This window comes from Podarcis liolepis, assembly GCF_965112155.1.
Source record: "Podarcis liolepis genome assembly, chromosome: 5".
Classification (NCBI taxonomy): domain Eukaryota; kingdom Metazoa; phylum Chordata; class Lepidosauria; order Squamata; family Lacertidae; genus Podarcis; species Podarcis liolepis.
The window spans coordinates 63,075,652-63,094,363 of NC_139556.1; the positions used below are offsets into that span (position 1 = coordinate 63,075,652).

The 18,712-nt window shown below is 42.9% G+C and overlaps 1 protein-coding gene and 1 long non-coding RNA gene across 2 annotated transcripts in view; both read left to right on the plus strand.

Annotated features, from left to right (window-relative positions):
* LOC310708056 overlaps positions 1-6,711 on the plus strand; it is a 58,242-nt gene extending 51,531 nt beyond the window's left edge. The window contains exon 3 of the long non-coding RNA XR_014526834.1: positions 5,585-6,711. This is a non-coding gene — a long non-coding RNA (uncharacterized lncRNA). The remainder of the gene's footprint in view (positions 1-5,584) is intronic.
* HS6ST1 (heparan sulfate 6-O-sulfotransferase 1) overlaps positions 1-18,712 on the plus strand; it is a 194,403-nt gene that overhangs the window by 114,006 nt on the left and 61,685 nt on the right. The gene's annotated exons all lie outside the window — the stretch shown is intronic.

Consider the following 18,712-nt stretch of genomic DNA (forward strand, 5'->3'; position numbering starts at 1 on the left):
TGGCTTGGCTCGCTTCACTGATCTGCTCCATGCACCCATACTTCCCCTGGTTTTTCAGTTCCACTCTTACATCTGCAGACCAGAGGAATATGAAACCACTAAAGCATCATGCCCAAACAGGAAATAGCAACCCAGATATCTCTATCCCTAACACATGCGTTGGGGAACCTTTTCCAGCCCCAAAGCCACATTCTCTCATGGAGAACCTCCCAGAGGCTATGATACCACTAGCAAGGTAAGGGATGTGACTCTAACCTTTGGGCAGTAGGCTAAATTCCAACCACGCAAAGCCATAGTTTGCCAGTTTGAATGCAATTGCAAACTATGGTTTGCACTAAACAGAGTTGAAAGGAGCACATGAGCCTGAAGTGCGCTCACATAACTCCAACAGTGGTGTAGTAGTAGTATCTATGTACTGAGGAAGTTGTGACGCGAGAAGAGGCAAGGAGTTCTCTCTCTTTCTTTCTTTCTCTCTCTCTCTCTCTCTCACACACACACACTATTTTTCCGTCCTTGCCAGATGCCAAAGCTGGTCTTCTTTCTCCTTTGTTGTAAATGCATCAAGGGAAAGGAAAGCCTGGTGGGAGACAGAGGGCTCTTGCATGTTCACAGCAACATAAACAGAGGATGAAAGGACTATATTCCTTTGGGGCAGAGAGTAGTTGTTGCTAGATTTCTAATAACTTGTAATCTCCAGTGTGCATGCACGTGTCCTAAGGCAGTGTTTCCCAAACGTTTTTGGGCAACGGCACACCTGTTTACTGAAAAAAAATCTCGCGGCACACCACCATTAAAGCCCCGCCCCGTGACATCAGCGCGCAGCGTCACGCCGGGAGGGACGCACAAAAGTGAAAGTTTTTTCCCTCCCCCTTGCGGGGGAACCTCCAAGCTTTGGGGGTGGGAGGAGGCAGCAGAGCGAGGGACTGAGGGACGGCGGCAACTGAGGCGGCGGCGGCTGAGGCAGAGCTGGGAAGGGGGTTTCCAGGGGACACGGCAGCTCCTCGAAAGGCTTCTCTCAGCTGCGCTCAATCCGCCTCGGAGAGGATTTCCCCTCCGGTCCCATGCGTTCGTTTGGGGCATCGCTCCGGCTGCTCCCTCTCCCGCCGCGCAGGAGCGATGCCTCTCTCTGGCTCTCCCTCCGCGCAGGCTGAGGGAGGGAGGGAGGGGCGCGTGTGACCCGTCTCTGCTGGGAGACCAAACCCAGCGAGGCAGAGTCGCGCGGAGGCGCCCAGGCAGCGCTGCCGGCTGCGAGGAGGAGCGCCAGGCAGCAGCAGGAGGCGCGGCCTCTCCTCGCCGCCGCCGCCCCGCCTCTCGCCGCCCGACTCGCCCGCCTCCCTCCAGGCATCTCGCGGCACACGAGGCAACGTCTCACGGCACACTCGTGTGCCGCGGAACACCGGTTGGGAAACACTGTCCTAAGGGATGGAGGCCATGGTATACCAGGACCAGAAAACCCTGTTGGCAGCCCAATTTATTTGCTCCTGTTCTGTATATTACTGGAGCACTTCAGCATTTAAGCCTTGTGTTTACAGCTTCTCACAGTACCATTTGAATTCAAAACAATTTCTAAAAGAGTGGTTTTATTTCCTTTATCTAATACTTCTCTTCTGGGATGTCTTGCTCTGTCGATGAATCTACTCAAGGGAATTTAGAATAAATGAGTTGGGGAGCAGGGGGCGGGGAGAGATGCTGTCTCTTATGAGCTAAGCTCATTATTGTGCTGCCTTTTTAGCCCCTTTAAATGCTAACATGCTTGTATTCCTTCTCACAATTTAGGCTTGCCATATGTCAGGGGGCAAAAGGTCAGAGAAAACCCGGATGTATGGCAACGTGGTGGAAAAAGCAGCGGAAACAGCTCAAAAAGCTTAAAATCACTATTTTGGGATTAGGTTCTTCCCCCTCCAAACCCCTCCCCCACAATTTTTGTGGTTTCCTAAAAGACAACTTTGCGGGTGTCAGGAATTTTAATTTTTGAAATATGGCAACCCTATCGCAATTATCAGACTTGAGATATACTCCTAAAATGATAATATAATCCATATAGTTAATTGCTGTGATTGTTTTAAGGAATAGAGGAGGCAGAAGGAATAGTTTGTTAATAGGGCTGAGTTGCTGTAATGCTTTTTATAGAAACTAGTATTATTATTATTATTGGGAAGAGCTTACCAAACCAAGACTTCTTCCTTTGGAACAGAGGCTCTCAACCTAAGCCTTCTAGGGTTCAATCTTTATGGAAGCCGAGATGGGCAAGCAAAATGTATGCAAGGTATAATTCCCAATTGATTGTATTCATACTTCGGCAGAGAGCCATTCTTTAGTTTTAATTCTACATCTATACATTTTACTGCAGGCGGCGCCTCCAGAAAGATGCATGTCACCATGGTCATTTATCTCTGTTTAGGGCAGATATATGGGCCTCCTCCCTACTTGAAGCCTGGTGTCCATTAAAGAACTGCATGTCCAACTCACGGTTAGCTGAAGTTCAGAATGTCCAACTGTGAGTCAATGGAAAGTTTTCCCTCCCAGTTCAGAGCTGCTGTTCTGTAACAATTTTGGTAAAAGACACACAGAGGTTTTCAGTTATTCCCTCCTTAGTCCTGCAGTTAATATGTCAATGCAGTACTACCAGGTCCATAGTGGGATGCTGCTGTTGCACCATTCTAGTTTCCAGAAAGGGAGGGGGAGAGAAACAGACCGACAGACAGACCATGCTACTAGCAGTGCATCTCTCTGCAACAACAATGGAGGGGTGGATTTGGGGGAAAGAGAGTTGGGAGTGGACGTGGGAGGGAAGACTAGCTGGCAGAAGTAACAGTGGTGGGCAATCCCCAGTACATCGCATTCAAAGGCAAATTTGGAAAGGTGTGGGCCTCTCCAGCCTTTTGAATGAGGGGAATTCATATTCCAAATGCCCCATTCCAACTTCACCTCCAGCATTACTCCGCACACCATCCTTCTAACAGCTTGGTTTAGGCAAAATGGCATCTGCTTTATCCAGACAGGCTATATCTCTTGATCAGAATCTCATAAAGCAGAAGAGTGACTCAGTATATGCATCAGATACTTCTTAGATAAAGAAGAATCTGTTCAGCATACAGTGTAGATTGTGGGAAGCATAAAGGAAGAGAATAAATAGCATATACTTCTAGGCAGGTGGGGGACAGTAGACTTAAGGTATTAGAAGTAGCTAGCAGAAAACCAGTAACACATGATGGAGTTACAAATCCAGGATTTTCACATTTGAAGGCCTGATAAGACTATGTCATTACCCATTTTTGTCAGCATGGGGAGAATCCTTGTTCAAAACGAACTACCGTTCCAAATTTCCGTGGTTTTTGGTGAACCCGAAGAGCAGGAGGGGTTCAGGTAGACAGGTTAACTTAACTGATACATGCTACAAATCACCAAAGTTTTGTCTTACATCACATTTTCACAAAATGTAAGTCTGGCCAGAACTTATTGCTAAACCCCTGTTTGTCAGAAAGGAGTGGGATTGGAGGAATGAATGCTTATTTGTCCTCTCAGCAGCAGAAAGAAAAGTCTGGAGGTCAGGATTAAAGAGCCCAAAGGTGTCCCCCTCTAAATCTCCCATTAGCCTGATTCCTGAAAACCAGAGCTGAAAACTGCAAACAACAAAGTCTTGAAACATCCATTGCAAATAGCTCCTCTTACTCATCATCTCACAACCTTAGAATAAAATCCTTAGGATGCTGTCAGCCCTCCATACATGCAAGCACAAATTAGAGAGAGTGTGTGTGTAATCGCTCATGATTGTATCAGATATGTGAGAAGGCAATGCTGTTGTCATTTGTGCATCAAACAGATTCACTTCAGACAATAGTCTCTAATCACAACATGTATTGAAAAATATGGTCACATTTTTAAATTACCGTGGAAAGCAAATATTCCCTCAATTAATGTTGTCCTGTGAAGTAGCCATTAAAATGACAAATGCATTGAAAGGTCCTGCGTATAGAGAACAACTGATTTGATTTCTCACATCACACAAAAGCTTCCATACAATGGGCAGGGTGTCCCAAAGTGCAGATGCTGCCACACTAATTGAATTCTTACAAATGTGGACTGGGTGTTACGTGGCACCTGTAGTAGTGCAAATTCCGCCGACCGAAGCGGTCGAGTGGGCACAGGTGTGGTATGGCCCTTCCCCTTCATGTGAGAGACTTTAATAGCAATTCCCATATGAACTGCAAGATCTGATTACTACAATTATTTCTCCTTTTGCCTCTTTTACGGGAGATGGAGGAAGTACCATCTGTTTTGCTCTGAGACCATCGGTTCTTGTTAATTAAGACATGCTGCACTAGTCTCTTGTTATTCTCCAGATAAGGAACTGCCAGCTTTTGCTTTCCTTTGCAGATGTCTCTCTCCCCCCCCCCCCGCTGGGTTCCATCCATACTCAGGTGACAGGTGGAAAGTAGCCAGGTCCAGCCCCCAGTTTTTATAGTGGCTGAGCCACATAAACACTGATAAGAAAATTTCCTTCAATTAGAGCAGGGATGGAGAGAACCTGTTAACTCTTCAGGTATTCCTGGACTCCATCCCTGGCCATTGGCCATACCGCCTGGGATTAATGGAGTCCAATAAGACATGGAGGGTAACAGGTTCCTCATCCCTCATTCAGGAATACGCTTCTTTTCTCTTTTGCTCAACTTCCACTATTCTTTTTCCCTCCATGACCATCCTTCCATTTACCTTGTCAGCTGAGGGAATTTATATCATACCTGCAAATCTCACCCCACCCAACGCTGACTCTATTTTAAGGCACTTAGCAAGGTGTGACCCACATTGGCCCCAAGTCAAAGGGCTGGGTGCTGACAGGTTCCATGCACAAAGTAGGACTTCTGGTTTGCCTCCTTTCAGTAGCAACCCACTCAGCTACACTGGTCCTTGGGAACAGGATCCAGTGTCATGTTGTTTTAAAAAAGTTTTGGACACTTGCACTGGGGATATCTCCACTCAGCCAGGAAGCGCCCTGGGTGACCTTAAGCCAATCACTGCCTCTCAGTCCAACCTACCTCTCATGGGTATTGTGGGGGATAAAACTGGGAGGCAAGGCATGTATGCCATCTTGAGGTCTGGGAAAGAGAGGCATGATATAAATGAATAAATAAAATTACCAGTTTCTGGGCGCTTTTAGGAACACACAAACCTGGCCAATGCAACACAATAAAATGTTGTGAGAGGCCTTTAAAAACATAGCTTTGGTTCAAATATTAGCATTCACAGGCTTGGAGATAAATTTACATTTAGGTTCAACATACAGTAACAGTGCTTGAAATGTCATCCGCTTTCTCCAGTGGACCTACTTTTTCTGTTGGTGGCTCCTATGTGGCTAGAATAAAGTTTAAAAGAACCAACAAAGCAGTGATCAGTCAGGCAGCTCTCTACCATTTCCAGATGTTTGTTGTTTTGCCAGTTTTCAGAAAAAGAAACAGCATGAAACACCTGTTATAAAATATATTTGCAAATATTACATAGAAATAAGTAACCCCTGGAACATTTGATTGCACAGGCTTAATTCGTTGACAAATGTTTGTGTGGGTTTTTGTTTTTTTAATTTTAGGAAATTTAGAAGAAAATAATAGCCTTCCAAGAGAAGCTACCAAATCAGAACACAAGAGAAGTGTTTGTTTTAAACTTCTGTTTCACTGTGATACTTCAGTCTTTGTGATACATAATTTTTAATGTATAGGGATAGCTGTGGTGAGAGAGGAGTGGAAGACTATAAACAGCAATTGAATTTTTTTTTCTGGGAAAGGAGCTCAGATTGAGGGGGAGGATGTGTCAGAGATTAGTTGGTTCTTTGTGAGATGGATGATTGTTCAGACAGCTAATGGGGGGATGTGAGCTTGTGTAAGCTGCCTTCAGGCAGTATTAGGAAGGTGTTGAAATAATTGAGGTTCTTCTGAGTGGTTTACAGAGAAATTAATTAATTAGAGCAAATTTCAAGCATGCAGTCTTTGTTTGCCTGGGTCATTCTCTTCAGGGGTGTTACATAATATTCCATTCCAAAGTATTATTGTAGTTCCCTTCCTTCTAGATTTTTTTTTAAATTATATTTTATTAAGGTGATTTCAGTTAAAAGAAATAGAGTGATACAGAAAAAAAGAAGGAAACATGAGAGGGAGAAGAACAACAACACAGTTACACATAAAAGCGAAAATATGCAAAAAAAGAAGCAATATACAATATTCCCATACATTCTTGTATAAATTGGTATAGTGTTGTTGTCCTAGTGATTATGTAAATGTTAATAGCCTACTACATTTTGTATGAACTCATTCCAAATGTTATCATATTTATCCATACAGTGTCTGTGCCTATAAACAGTCCATTCATAAATTACCAGTGACATCGTATCGTCAGTCCATTGATTGAAGGGTATCATATTTTTATTTTTCCAATTCCTCAGTATCAATCTCTTGGCCTCCATTAGGACATGCAAACTCCATTTCCGTTGTCCCATTGATAATTTCCATACTGCAAGTATATACTGTAGTTCAATAAAATATTCTCCGCTGAAACATTTTAACATTTCTGCACAGTCATAGTTACACAGTCCAACACTTTCTCCCAAAACTTGTTAAGTAAAGAACACTGTACAAACATGTGTTTCAGAGAAGCATTGTCCTTGCCACATCTCCAACACTGAGCTATCTTAGCTAACCCTTCTTTATACAATCACAAAGGAATCCAATAAACTCTAAATGTTATTTTCTGTTGTATTAGTCTTAGTTTTAAATCTAATGACACCCTAGGTATTGAAGCTAATACATTTTCCCACTTTCTGGATAATAATGAAAGTTCCAATTCTTTATTCCAATCATCTCTTACAGTCTGCATATTGAACGTGTGTATTGTTAATAGATCTCTATAAAAAGTAATTGCTGGCTTTTTTTATTTTTGAATGAGTTGTCCAATTGCTCCAGTGTCTCAGGTATCTCAATCTAACTTCTAGATTGATGTAAGAGGGAAGAAGCAAATGGAGAGGCATGTCATGCTTATTGCTTATGGCTTATTGTACCCATCTTTCAATAAGAAATATCTTGCCTTAGCTTGCCAATTCGGTAAATGTGTTTCAAGCCTGATTTAGCTCTCAAGGAATTCAAAATAAGCTGCAACAATGTCTGTTTACTTATGTGCTTAGCCATACAGCCCCACTTGCCCCAAGGACTCTGTAGCACGTTAAGAGATCCTCTAGACTGAGCTAAAGGACATGCAACTGTGTGCCAGTGTTGGTGACGCAGTGGGTGCATCACTGCCTTCTAGTGATTCATCCACTCAAGGTCAGGGAGGAGGGCTTATCATCTGATTCAGCAGCATAGTGTAATATTCTAGCTCCTTATTCCACCACCCAACTTTCCACAAGAACTGAAAAAGCCACATTGCTATTTTAGACAGCTGCATTTCCATGTCACCTCCTTTTAGCTAGTTACTCTGCTCAGTTCCCACACTCATATATCTCTGCCACTTGTCTTCCTTGCTTGTATTCACTCCCTCTCCCCAGCAGCCTTGTTCCCATTCGAGAGCAACTGGTCCAACAGCTCCGAAAAATATTCAGTCCCAGTCAGGTTGGAATTTTACTTTGAGAGATGCTCAGGTCCTGCCTTTGGGCATCCCATAGGCATCTGGGTGGCCACTGTGAAAACAGGATACTGGACTAGATGAGCCATTTTCCTAATCCAGCATGCTTTACTTACATTCTTAGGATGATGGTTTTACTGTTAGCAGCCACGCTATCAATAGGGCAATCAAAACTGTTTGTCTTGCCCATTTCTGGTGCCCTCTAGGTTAGTCTCCGCCATTCCTTCCCAGCTGAGAGAGATTGCTAAAGATTATCTTGCTGGCACTCTTCTGTTAAGAAATGGACTTTTTCACTTCCCTTGTTGCTTTGATTATATTGACCTCTGGAGTTCAATTAATCATTATTTCCCTTCAGCCAGGTTGCTGACCCTTCCTTTGTTTCTATGATTCAGTCACTGAATTTAACCCCTCTTTTTGTACCTACTGTAAACAAAAAGAACAGACTTGCAATGAATGAAGGGGCAAAGAAAATCACACATCTTATGTAGATAAAAAAAAAGGTAAAGGACCCCTGACAGTTAAGTCCAGTCGCAAACGACTCTGGGGTTGCGGCACTCATCTCGCTTTACTGGCCGAGGGGGAGCCAACGTTTGTCCACAGACAGCTTCCGGGTCATGTGGCCAGCATGACTAAGCTGCTTCTGGAGAAACCAGAGCAGCGCACAGAAACGCCATTTACCTCCACGTCAGAGCAGTACCTATTTATTTACTTGCACTTTGACATGCTTTCGAACTGCTAGGTTGGCAGGAGCAGGGACTGAGCAACAGGAGCTCACCCTGTTGCGGGGATTCGAACCGCCAACCTTCCAATCAGCAAGCCCTAGGCTCAGTGGTTTAGACCACAGTGCTACCCGCGTCCCCCTTATGTAGATAGCAGTACATAATTCTGCAAACCCTTCCTGTCTAATAACACCATAATTGGTTGATAGTTTCACTTATAAACTCTAGGAATAAACACCCCACACGGTATAACTTTGCCTGACATGTGGAGCAAGATGCTACGCTGTGAAAAGTCAATTCTTGTCACACATCTTACTTAGTTTTCAGAATGGCTGGTCACAGGATAACCAGCCAGTTATCATGTATTATCTGTGCTTCATATATTCTCCAGAAACAAGATGGTCTGTTTATCATATTTGCAGTGCTGGGGCCTGAGAAGAGAGTGAAAAATTAGGAGCCTGTTGCAGGTACTGTATAGAAATTACTATTTAGAGGCCAAGCCACCTACAGACAAACATAGTGGTCCCATGGGTGTCCACAGCAGAGGTGATGGGGGAGCTGTTGTGTCCCCAGCCCCAAAGAACTATAATCTCCAGATCCCCAGTTTTCATTTTTTTAAAAAATAATGTAAGTTTTCAGTCTTTGTAGAAACTTAGATATGAGGCAAAATGTGCTGCTCTTCTCATTTTTGTGTGAGAAGAACTGGACTGCCCCCCCCCTTTTCAGTTTTTTACATCCCACCCTTGCCCTGGCAAACTTCCTATGGGTACCCGATAGCCCAACACCCCCTTTTAAACCAGAGAAGTTGCTTTGAGATGAAGCAGTTGGGATTAGAGAAACACAGATGTGCTTAATCCTTCCCTGCCCACCCTTTTTCTGAAACGTACTCCTCCTTCCCCACAAAGATTTCCCTCCACGGGGTTTGAGATTCTGGGTTCCAAAAACATGAGAGAACAAGCATTCATTTAAAATCCTGCATGTTGATGAGCTGCCAAGAAAAGACTGGGTGTTCACATCTCCGCTTCCAGTTGCATTTCTGCTTTTCTGAAGTGGTTCTTCTGGTTTCACCCTCAGAGCACACAGAGATCTAGGAACCAATTTTCTCTCTCCTGCTGTGCTCCCCCCCCCCAAAAAAAAAGATGGCACAAAAGAGGAGGGCTGGCATAGCCCATACTAAGGTAAAGGACCCCTGAACGGTTATGTCCAGTCAAAGGTGACTATGGGGTGTGGCATTCATCTCACTTTTCAGGCCAAGGGAGCTGGCGTTTGTCCACAGACAGCTTTCCAGGTCATGTGGCCAACATGACTAAACCGCTTCTGGCACAATGGGACACAGTGACAAGTGCCAGAGTGCATGGAAATGCCATTAAACTTCCCACCACAGCAGTACCTCTTTATCTACTTGCACTGGTGTGCTTTCAAACTGCTAGGTTGGCAGAAGCTGGGCCAGAGTAACGGGAGCTCACCACTGTTGCACGGATTCGAACCACCGACCTTCAGATCGGCAAGCCCAAGAGGCTCAGTGCTTTAGACCACAGCGCAACCCGCATCCCTAGCCCATATTAGCTTGATCAGAGCTTTGCAATCTGCTTGTAATATATAACAAGCCCAAATCTGGTGTTTTAGCATGATATAGTATGTATGTATGTATGTATGTATGTATGTATGTATTTGTGATTATCACATGAGAAGGAGGATGACTGAGAATAGTTTCTTGCCTGTGTCATTTCTAAGAGCTCAGAGGCTTAGTGGATTAATCTTCCATCGGGGACTGTGAATCAAGTTGAAGTGTAGGGCAGGATTATTATTAAGACTGAGACTCTCTGTCAGTTCACTGATGGAAATTGGTCCTTCTTCATCAGGACAGCAGCAGGGAGATTCTGTAGCACGTCTGGCCTTCAGGGTGGGAGCATGAAGGGGCATGGTGGACATGTCTTGTTCCAGTATACACCAGTGCAAAGGTGAATGTATTTCTGTTCTGCATCATTCCCCTCAGGCTGATTTTGCAGTGTCAGCCAACTAAAGGAGGATTTATTGTCATCTTTATAGTGTCTATTGAAAAAACCACCCTGGATAGTCTGTATTCCATCTAGATTAAAGAACATGCCTGTCATTTTGTGGAAGGTCTACTGAATTTCTGTTGTGGTCGTTTAATTTCCTCTAAGACAGGGGTGAGCTAATATGGTGTTGTTCGACTACAACTCTCATCAGCCCCAGCCAACATGGCCAATGGTCAAGGATGATGAGAGTTGTATTCTCACCAACATCTGGAGGGCGCCACATTGGCAAACCCTACTCTATATATAGTGTGTTTGGCAGGTTCCACCATACCAGTTGGGCAAACCAGTCCCCATACGCCATATGGCAGCTAGGTTGGTTGCTTGTGTTGATCCCCATTTCATTCCCCACCCCTCAACCTGAGTAAACAAATGCAAATAGGAACAAAGTTCAGGGACTTATTTTTTCCAGGTATATTATTTTGCTACCCTTGGCCTCAATCACCAAAAACAGCAGAGCAGAACATTAGATTCACACCCCACACCCCTTTTATTGGCATTATCCTTGTGCCTCAACAGCAGTATGACGTCAATAAATTTAAGTGGATGAAGCTTTCCCCCTAACTTTACCACCATGAAAGCCCCGACATCTCCAGCATGAAGAAATTACTCAATTGGCTAAGATATCTCAGTTGCAACCATTAGCCACTTAAACTCTTACCTCTGCTTTGGAATGTAGCCACAAGTCAAAAAATGACTAGTAATGGGACAGGTTTCTAAACATGCAGGTGCATGAACTGGAGAGAGAGCGAGAGCAGAACATGGTGAGATTTATAAAGCTTGGCAGATGGGAAATTTAATACAGTGGAAATTTCCTATTAAATAACATGGGATGCCCAGAAATTTGAAATAGAGAGAATGTGAAGGTTCCAGTAATGGTTTGTTAATAAAACACCAGCCAGAAGGGATGAAAATTATTTATAGATATATGTCTGCAATTGTTTTTATTTTATTGTGGAATAAAGTGTGTGACAGTATGTGGTGCATGTATTTTTAGACACATGCAGACAGCAAGTACTGTGTGGTTTTGTGAGAAGTTTAGGTCCAAAAGAAGCCCCTCCCATTTTCTGATTCCATCGTCCCCATCAGAGTGTCTTGGGGCCAAGCTAGAAGGATGTTAAATTAATTCACAGCAGTTTCAGGTCCACAGCAGTGGAGGAAAAGGTCCAAGTTCCCCTTGTATTCTGCAGTGATCCTGACAGTTATCAGCTGCTAATATTATATGCATTTTCAAAATCCTACATGCTAACTGCATATGTGATGGGTAGAAAATTAATTTGGTGTAGCCCCAGGAGGGGCCCCATCACTTGCGGACAAGCTCCAAATTTAACTATGACTTATGCTGGAAGCCTTCTGATAACCCAGATGTTTTTACAGCTCAGATCTCCAGCCAACCCTCACACCTAGGTCACCACTGTTCTAAGTACCTAACAGGCCTGGATGCCTACACAGTGGGTTAGCAGCTTTATCTAAGATGAAATTCTGGATGCAATAGGTCTTACTAGTCACTAGTTTTGCTTAAAGGAGCCACGAGGTGGTTGTTATTTCCTAATCTCAAAAGTCTTTCTAACTAAGATAGTTTGAAGTACCGTATTTTTTGCACCATAACACTCACTTTTTTACTCCTAGAAAGTAAGGGGAAATGTCTGTGCGTGTTATGGAGGGAATGCCTACGGGTGGCATGCCTACGGATTTTCCTCCTCTAAAAACTACATGCGTGTTATGGTCGGGTGCGTGTTATAGAGCGAAAAATACGGTACTTGTTAAATCACATTTTGAGGACCATGCTGAAAGATGTAAATGTTCCTAGGGAATAGATAGATAGATAGATAGATAGATAGATAGATAGATAGATAGATAAGTTACATAAACTAGATAAAACAGTGGGTGTATCTTGGAAAGAGTGTTAGCGTTATTTGCATTACCGTATTAATACAAACTCAATCTCCGTCTCCTGTTCCCTTGGCTGCAGCGAACAAAGGCCGTTCCCCCGCCCCTGCCATCTCTGGCATAGAGATGGACATGGGAAGCAGCATATAAAATAACAAACCCTACATACAATTGCAAACTCTGATAATCTCTTTAGCTTGGTTTCCTCTGGTAAGCACCAGTTCTTTCAGTCCCCTTTGAGAAACTCAGAAAGCACCCCTGGAGCTGTGCTACGGGAAACTCACTTTTCCTGACTTCCAGACTACATTTTGTTTTTGTTTTTATTCTTTTCTGCTGTGCACCCCTCACCTCCGCCGTTGCCTCGTTCTCTTTTTTTCTATGCAAACATTATGAAAGGCCTAAAAGTGGATAAGTATCTGCTTCTAGGTTATTTAAATGGGATGCCATGCAGAGAATCCCTTGAGGCAGCTGCTTTGGTTCCAGGCCAAGCCTGCATTAGTCCTACAGGGAATTAATTACAATACATTAATATGTAATATGTGACCATTATATCTGTGGCTGTATTGCCATTCTTTAGTTAATACGATGAATGATTATTATGCTTTGCATTTGCAACATTTTCACCTTAGGTTCAGGAAGAGCTGTGAACGGTCAATTAACTTGCAAAATATTCTTGCCAAAAAGGGTTTTCTAAAAAGAAATTTATTAATATTATCCCCATTTGAAATCACACATTTCAGGACTATAGGCATTTTCTTTTGGAAAGCTGTCTGAACCTGTATCAGACTGGTACTCATTCCTTAATATTTCTTTTGCTGTGATCTGTTTATAGTTTGCTCATAAATCTAACCACAATATATCATAAACCACCCTGTGATTCTTGGATGAAGGGCAATATATAAATTTAAATAATAATAATAATAATAATAATAATAATAATAATAATAATAATAATAATAGGTTATTAACACAGGATTTTAAGTCCATGTAGTTTAATAATTAGTCTCTCCTAGGTAAGAGCCAAAATCATTTTTTGGCTTCCAGACGTTGCCCATTCAGTTTCTGCAAGCTAGGCATTGTTGGAAGGATCTTCCAATCTAACAGGCATATTGAGATTCATAGGTATGAAAATACCGTATTTTTCGCTCTATAACACGCACCCGACCATAACACGCACGTAGTTTTTAGAGGAGGAAAATCCGTAGGCATGCCACCCGTAGGCATTCCCTCCATAACACGCACAGACATTTCCCCTTACTTTCTAGGAGGAAAAAAGTGAGTGTTATGGTGCAAAAAATACCGTACTTTCCAAGGTCTAGTGCAGCTTTAGTGTTTCCCTAGAATTTCCCTCCAAAGCAGTGTGGTCCCCTCCAGTTTCCAAAGCACTGTCTTCAGATTAAAGTCCAAAACATCCCATTGCACATGCTTCTGACAAATTCATTGTCTGTTTAGTGTGAACTCACTGCACATGGGTAATAGCACAAATTAGAATCATTGGCCTGTTGCCTGGGAGAGAATAAATGAGGATATTTCAGAGAAGATTAATATCCACCCCTTGCTTCAGCACCTCATGTAGGTAGAAAAGTGTGACCATGGAACACAAAAGTCTCCTGGCACACAGAACCTTTGGCCTATAGTTACGGGAACTAAGAGCTTTAAAAGACAAAGTGATCATATAATTCTCTGCTGTTACCCTGGATCCATGCCTCAGAGCAATCAGGGAAAATTTAGAAAAAAGGAAGGTGAAATTGTTGTAATTGAGAGAGAAAGCAAAAAGTCCCACGGAATGGACTGGGAATAAAGATAATATTAGAGGAAGCCAGCCAATTTTTTTTTAAAGGGTCAGGTAGAAAGAATTAATCAATATAGACATGTACACACAGAGAGACACACCCCACAAATTATCTTCATTCAGGAATTATATTCAACATTTAATTTTTTTATTACAGAAATGCAAGAGAGAGAAGGGGAGATGGATGCTTAAATGTGTTGAATCTGTTTGTTGGCTTGGGAATGGCTTGCAGTCCTGCATGTGCTTTTAGTTTAATTGTGGCAGACAGCCGCAATTGGACAGCAGCAGAGTGCATACATCATCTGGCCCCTCCAAAAGACTTTAAGAAAGATCTGTACTCACTAATTATGTTCACCTGCTGAGTACACTGGATATAATATTAATGGGTCTAGTTCCAGGGCTGAATTACATGAGTAGTTGTCTTTGAAAATGCAGCAATACGCCCATATTATTAGGGTTCCTATATTACAGACAATGAACTTGGGCTGTGTATTCATTCATTTTAAAACAGTCATGGTTACCAACTCTCTTTAATGGTGCTTGGCATAAATAGCATTATAGGAACACAATTCATTTTATTCAGCACTGCTGATATCTGCTCATACATTTAAGATACTACATGGTGCACGTATTTGAAACTTGCCAGAAGCCAACATTTCACCCTTCTGCATGAATGAAAAAGTGACTTCCGGGTATCTTCCGAGTGTTAAATGGTGCAAGCAGAATGCAATTTAAGTATTCTTCCTTCTTTAAAAGAATGGAAAGAATTCTAGATGTTCACATAAAATGTGTTAGAGGTATATATGTGACTAAATTATTTGACGGTGCTTGAAGAAACAAAGCAAAGGATAGTATTTTACTTCTAGGTTTTTATTTCATTAGTGAGCCTCTACATTTTACAGTCTGGCAAAGGAGCAGCTGGTGGCATATCACTTTGTTCTTCTTTTATGCAAAGGAGAAAGTAGATTTCTGCTATTGTTTCCAAACACCACCAGCACCCTTTTCTTTCACTCATCCCACAACACAATCAACTGGCTGTGTTTCAAATTAAAGCTAGTTAGGGACCATTTATTTATTAATTTTCTGCTTAGTTATTAGAGATTGTTATGGCTTATTGTGCCGCTGCCACTACCCACCAGATTACTGCTTTTAACAGCCAGCCTTTTGCCACAGACTTGGAAATCAGCTGTCCTGAGCTGGTGAGTAAGCCTCCATCTGCTTGCGCTTCAGCAAACTTAGTTATCTTAACCAGGACCCCCCTGACTTTATTGCCACAAGAGAAGCCAGTTGCACCACCCCAGTCATTCACTGCATCTGCCCTCCAACTTCCATCACTCCTCCATTGAGTGCCCCTGTCCCCCTTACTCTGGTCACTGGAAGCAGCGTGCCGTTGAATCTTGAGGCATACATCCAAGTAGCCTCAACCTCCTATCCTAAACGCTTGCCTGAGCACCAGCAGCTTATAGGATCAGACCACTAGCAAAGTATGGGCACACAAACAGGCTACTGCAGTGCATTTGAAACCATCTCTTTTTTTGTCTGTGCACGTTTTCTCCTTTCCACTATTCCCGTGATGAATGGCAAAAGGCCCTTATTACTTTTTTTTATATTAGTTTGCTATGTTATCACAGAATCAAGCAGTAGCTCATCATACACCATTTACCCCCGTTATGTTGTCAGTCACAGAAATAACTTCAGATTCACAAAGCTACACTTTATTGAAAGCAATTGGGTTTGATCGTTTCTTGATTGTCCTGGCCTGAGAAGTCCTTTTCTGTAGGAGCATTGCATCATTTCTGAAAGCCTTAAGTTCTTTCCTTTTCAAGTTGGTGATCTGTTTGCAGTCCATCCTTCTTCTCATACTATTTGCTTTATAGCATGCGCGCACGCACGCATACACACACACACGTTTGTACTGATCATTTCTGAGACAGATATCCCCAGATGGCTAATGGCGCCAGAACAGAAAATCGGCCCAGTCTAACCTCAACTTGAATATCCCCAAAGGAAAGTCTACTTGTTAAAAAAAAAAGAATGTTAGGTACTTGCCAACTAAAATGTTAGGAGAGAGAACATTACATAATATACAATAAATCTCATCCCTATTGTGTGGACAAATTTGTCAAGAATAATTTCTAAAATGGCTGTGGAAGGCTTAACCATAGCTGCAGCAAAAACTGGAAGAGCAAAAAGATGGGACAGGGATAGCCAGTGCCATGCTCTCCAGATGTTTTTGGGCTACAACTCCCATCAGGCTACTTGGCTTATGGGAACTGATGTCTAATAAAATGCTGGATAACCCCCAGCAGTAGGATAATGAGGGATCTGTAATTGCATTGGTACATCAAACTGAGGGGATAACACCAAGACCGTGCAGTAGCCGCACAAATGGTTATCATTTCCCCCCCTCAAAAGCAAACTCAAGTGGCGAAAGTTGAGCCAATAGGAATGGAGCCAAATAAGAAACAAGAGGGAGCTATCACCAGGCTCAGAGGATGAGCCTGAGGTTTACAGAAGTATGAAAAGCCTTTTTTGAAATACAAAGCAAGCAAATCCATCCCCCTGCCACTCCAAGAATACAACAGTGCAGTGGGGACTGAGCATGCTCAGTAGACACAGGATGTTGCATGTCAGTTCAAAAAGAAAAGTGAAAAGCCAGAGAATGGGGCAGAGAATGCTATGCCCCACTTGAACTTTTCCAGGTTATATCTTGAATGAGGTAATGAGTGGCTGGAGTTCATTTGCTGGAAGGTGACAATACAATGCAGTATTTCTTACAAACCTCACAGGAGTACATTAGGAGCGACTATCCATCAGTGCCCACTCCCCAGTATTTGATAAGCACAGAGGGGCAATAGGCCCCACACACCCCCCAATTCAGCTGATAAGCATAGAGCCAGTGTGGTGGTAAGGGTTGGAACAAGAACTGGGAGAATAGAGCTCAAATCCCCAGTCAGCCATGAAGCTCACTGGGTGACCTTGGGCCAGTAACTCACTCCCAGCTTTACCTCCCTCACAGGATTGTTGTGAGAATAAAACAGGGAGAAGAAGAACTATGTATGCCACCTTGAGCTCCTTGGAGGAAAGGTGGGATATAAATGTAATAAATAAGCCAAGATAAAATCCACAGCTGAGGATCAAGGGCAGTGCATCTTGTTTGTGTGTGGGAGCAAAAGCGGACAAACCCACTTTTGGACATAACCACAACAGCATGAAGCCCCTGGAGGATTGTCCAAGGGTGAATAGGTAGGCTGTTAAGATAAGGGAAGAGTAAATGTTTTGGTCAGAAAAGCACATAAGCAACAGCTTTCTAGATCCTTGTGCCATTCCTGCTTATTGACTATTATTGTTGAGATTTAAATATCTATTCCATGTTCAGTGAAGCAGATATATATTTAAATAGAAGCTTAGAATAACTGCATAAGTAACTAAAACAACAACATAAGATTACAGTAAGTGACAGGATAAAATTGCATTTTTTAATCCATCCAGGATCCATCTGGGTCTTTGTTAGTCAACAAGATTCTGTCTTTGCTGCAACAGAATTACCGGTATCCTAGTCTTTCTTCCAGTGGAAAAGCAAGTTATCCTTTGGACTGCTGGCCCAAACAGCTTCCAGAGATGTTGGTCTTGATTCTGACACAATTTAAGAAGCTAATTTTATCCCTAGCCATTACACAAAGGCCCTTACACTCAGATGACTCAGGACTACTTCCTTTGAAAGCAACCTTCACTTAGTATGCTGAAAAGTTTCCCCAATCATGGTTCTTTATAAGATTAAAGAGTCTAGACTTGCAGAGTTTACAGCTTCAAAGGAATGGATGGGCTATTAAGATAAGGGAAGGGTAAATGTTTTGGTCAAGGATGATCATTTGCATTTGACAAGCACCTTAAGCAAGTGAGACTAAAGGACACCTTAGTAATTACTTTGAAACACACATTTCCTAGCAGTGATATTCTGGGCACACGATTCTGTCAGCCTGCCTGGTCTTATAAAGGACTTCTAAATGGATCAAGGGGTGGGGACTCTTCTATCACACCATCATCACATCTTGCAGTAGTGAATTAATAGGCTGTTTGCTGGTTCCTAATGCAGGGGGGGATTTAAAGGCTGGTCTTACGGGGAGGTGTTGGCGACTGCGGCCCTCACCTTTTACGTGCACAATTAGGCTTGTGGGGCAGAGGATCCCCCTGGTTTAAAGGTAAAGGTAAAGGGACCCCTGACCATTCCGGTCCAGTCATGACCGACTCTGGGGTTGCGGCGTATCTCACTTTATTGCCCAAGGAAGCCAACATACAGCTTCCGGGTCATGTGGCTAAGCCGTTTCTGGCGAACCAGAGCAGTGCACGGAAATGCCGTTTACCTTCCCGCCGGAGCGGTACCTATTTATCTACTTGCACTTTGATGTGCTTTCGAACTGCTAGATTGGCAGGAGCAGGGACCAAGCAATGGGAGCTCACCCCATTGCGCGGATTCGAACTGCCGACCTTCTGATTAGCAAGCCCTAGGCTCTGTGCTTTAACCCACAGTGCCACCCCCTTTTTTTACATTGTTTACATTGGTTTACACTGATGTAAACATTTCAGTCATGTTTTCAGTCATCTCTTTTTCTAGGCCAAAAAGACACACACACACACCCAAAAAACCC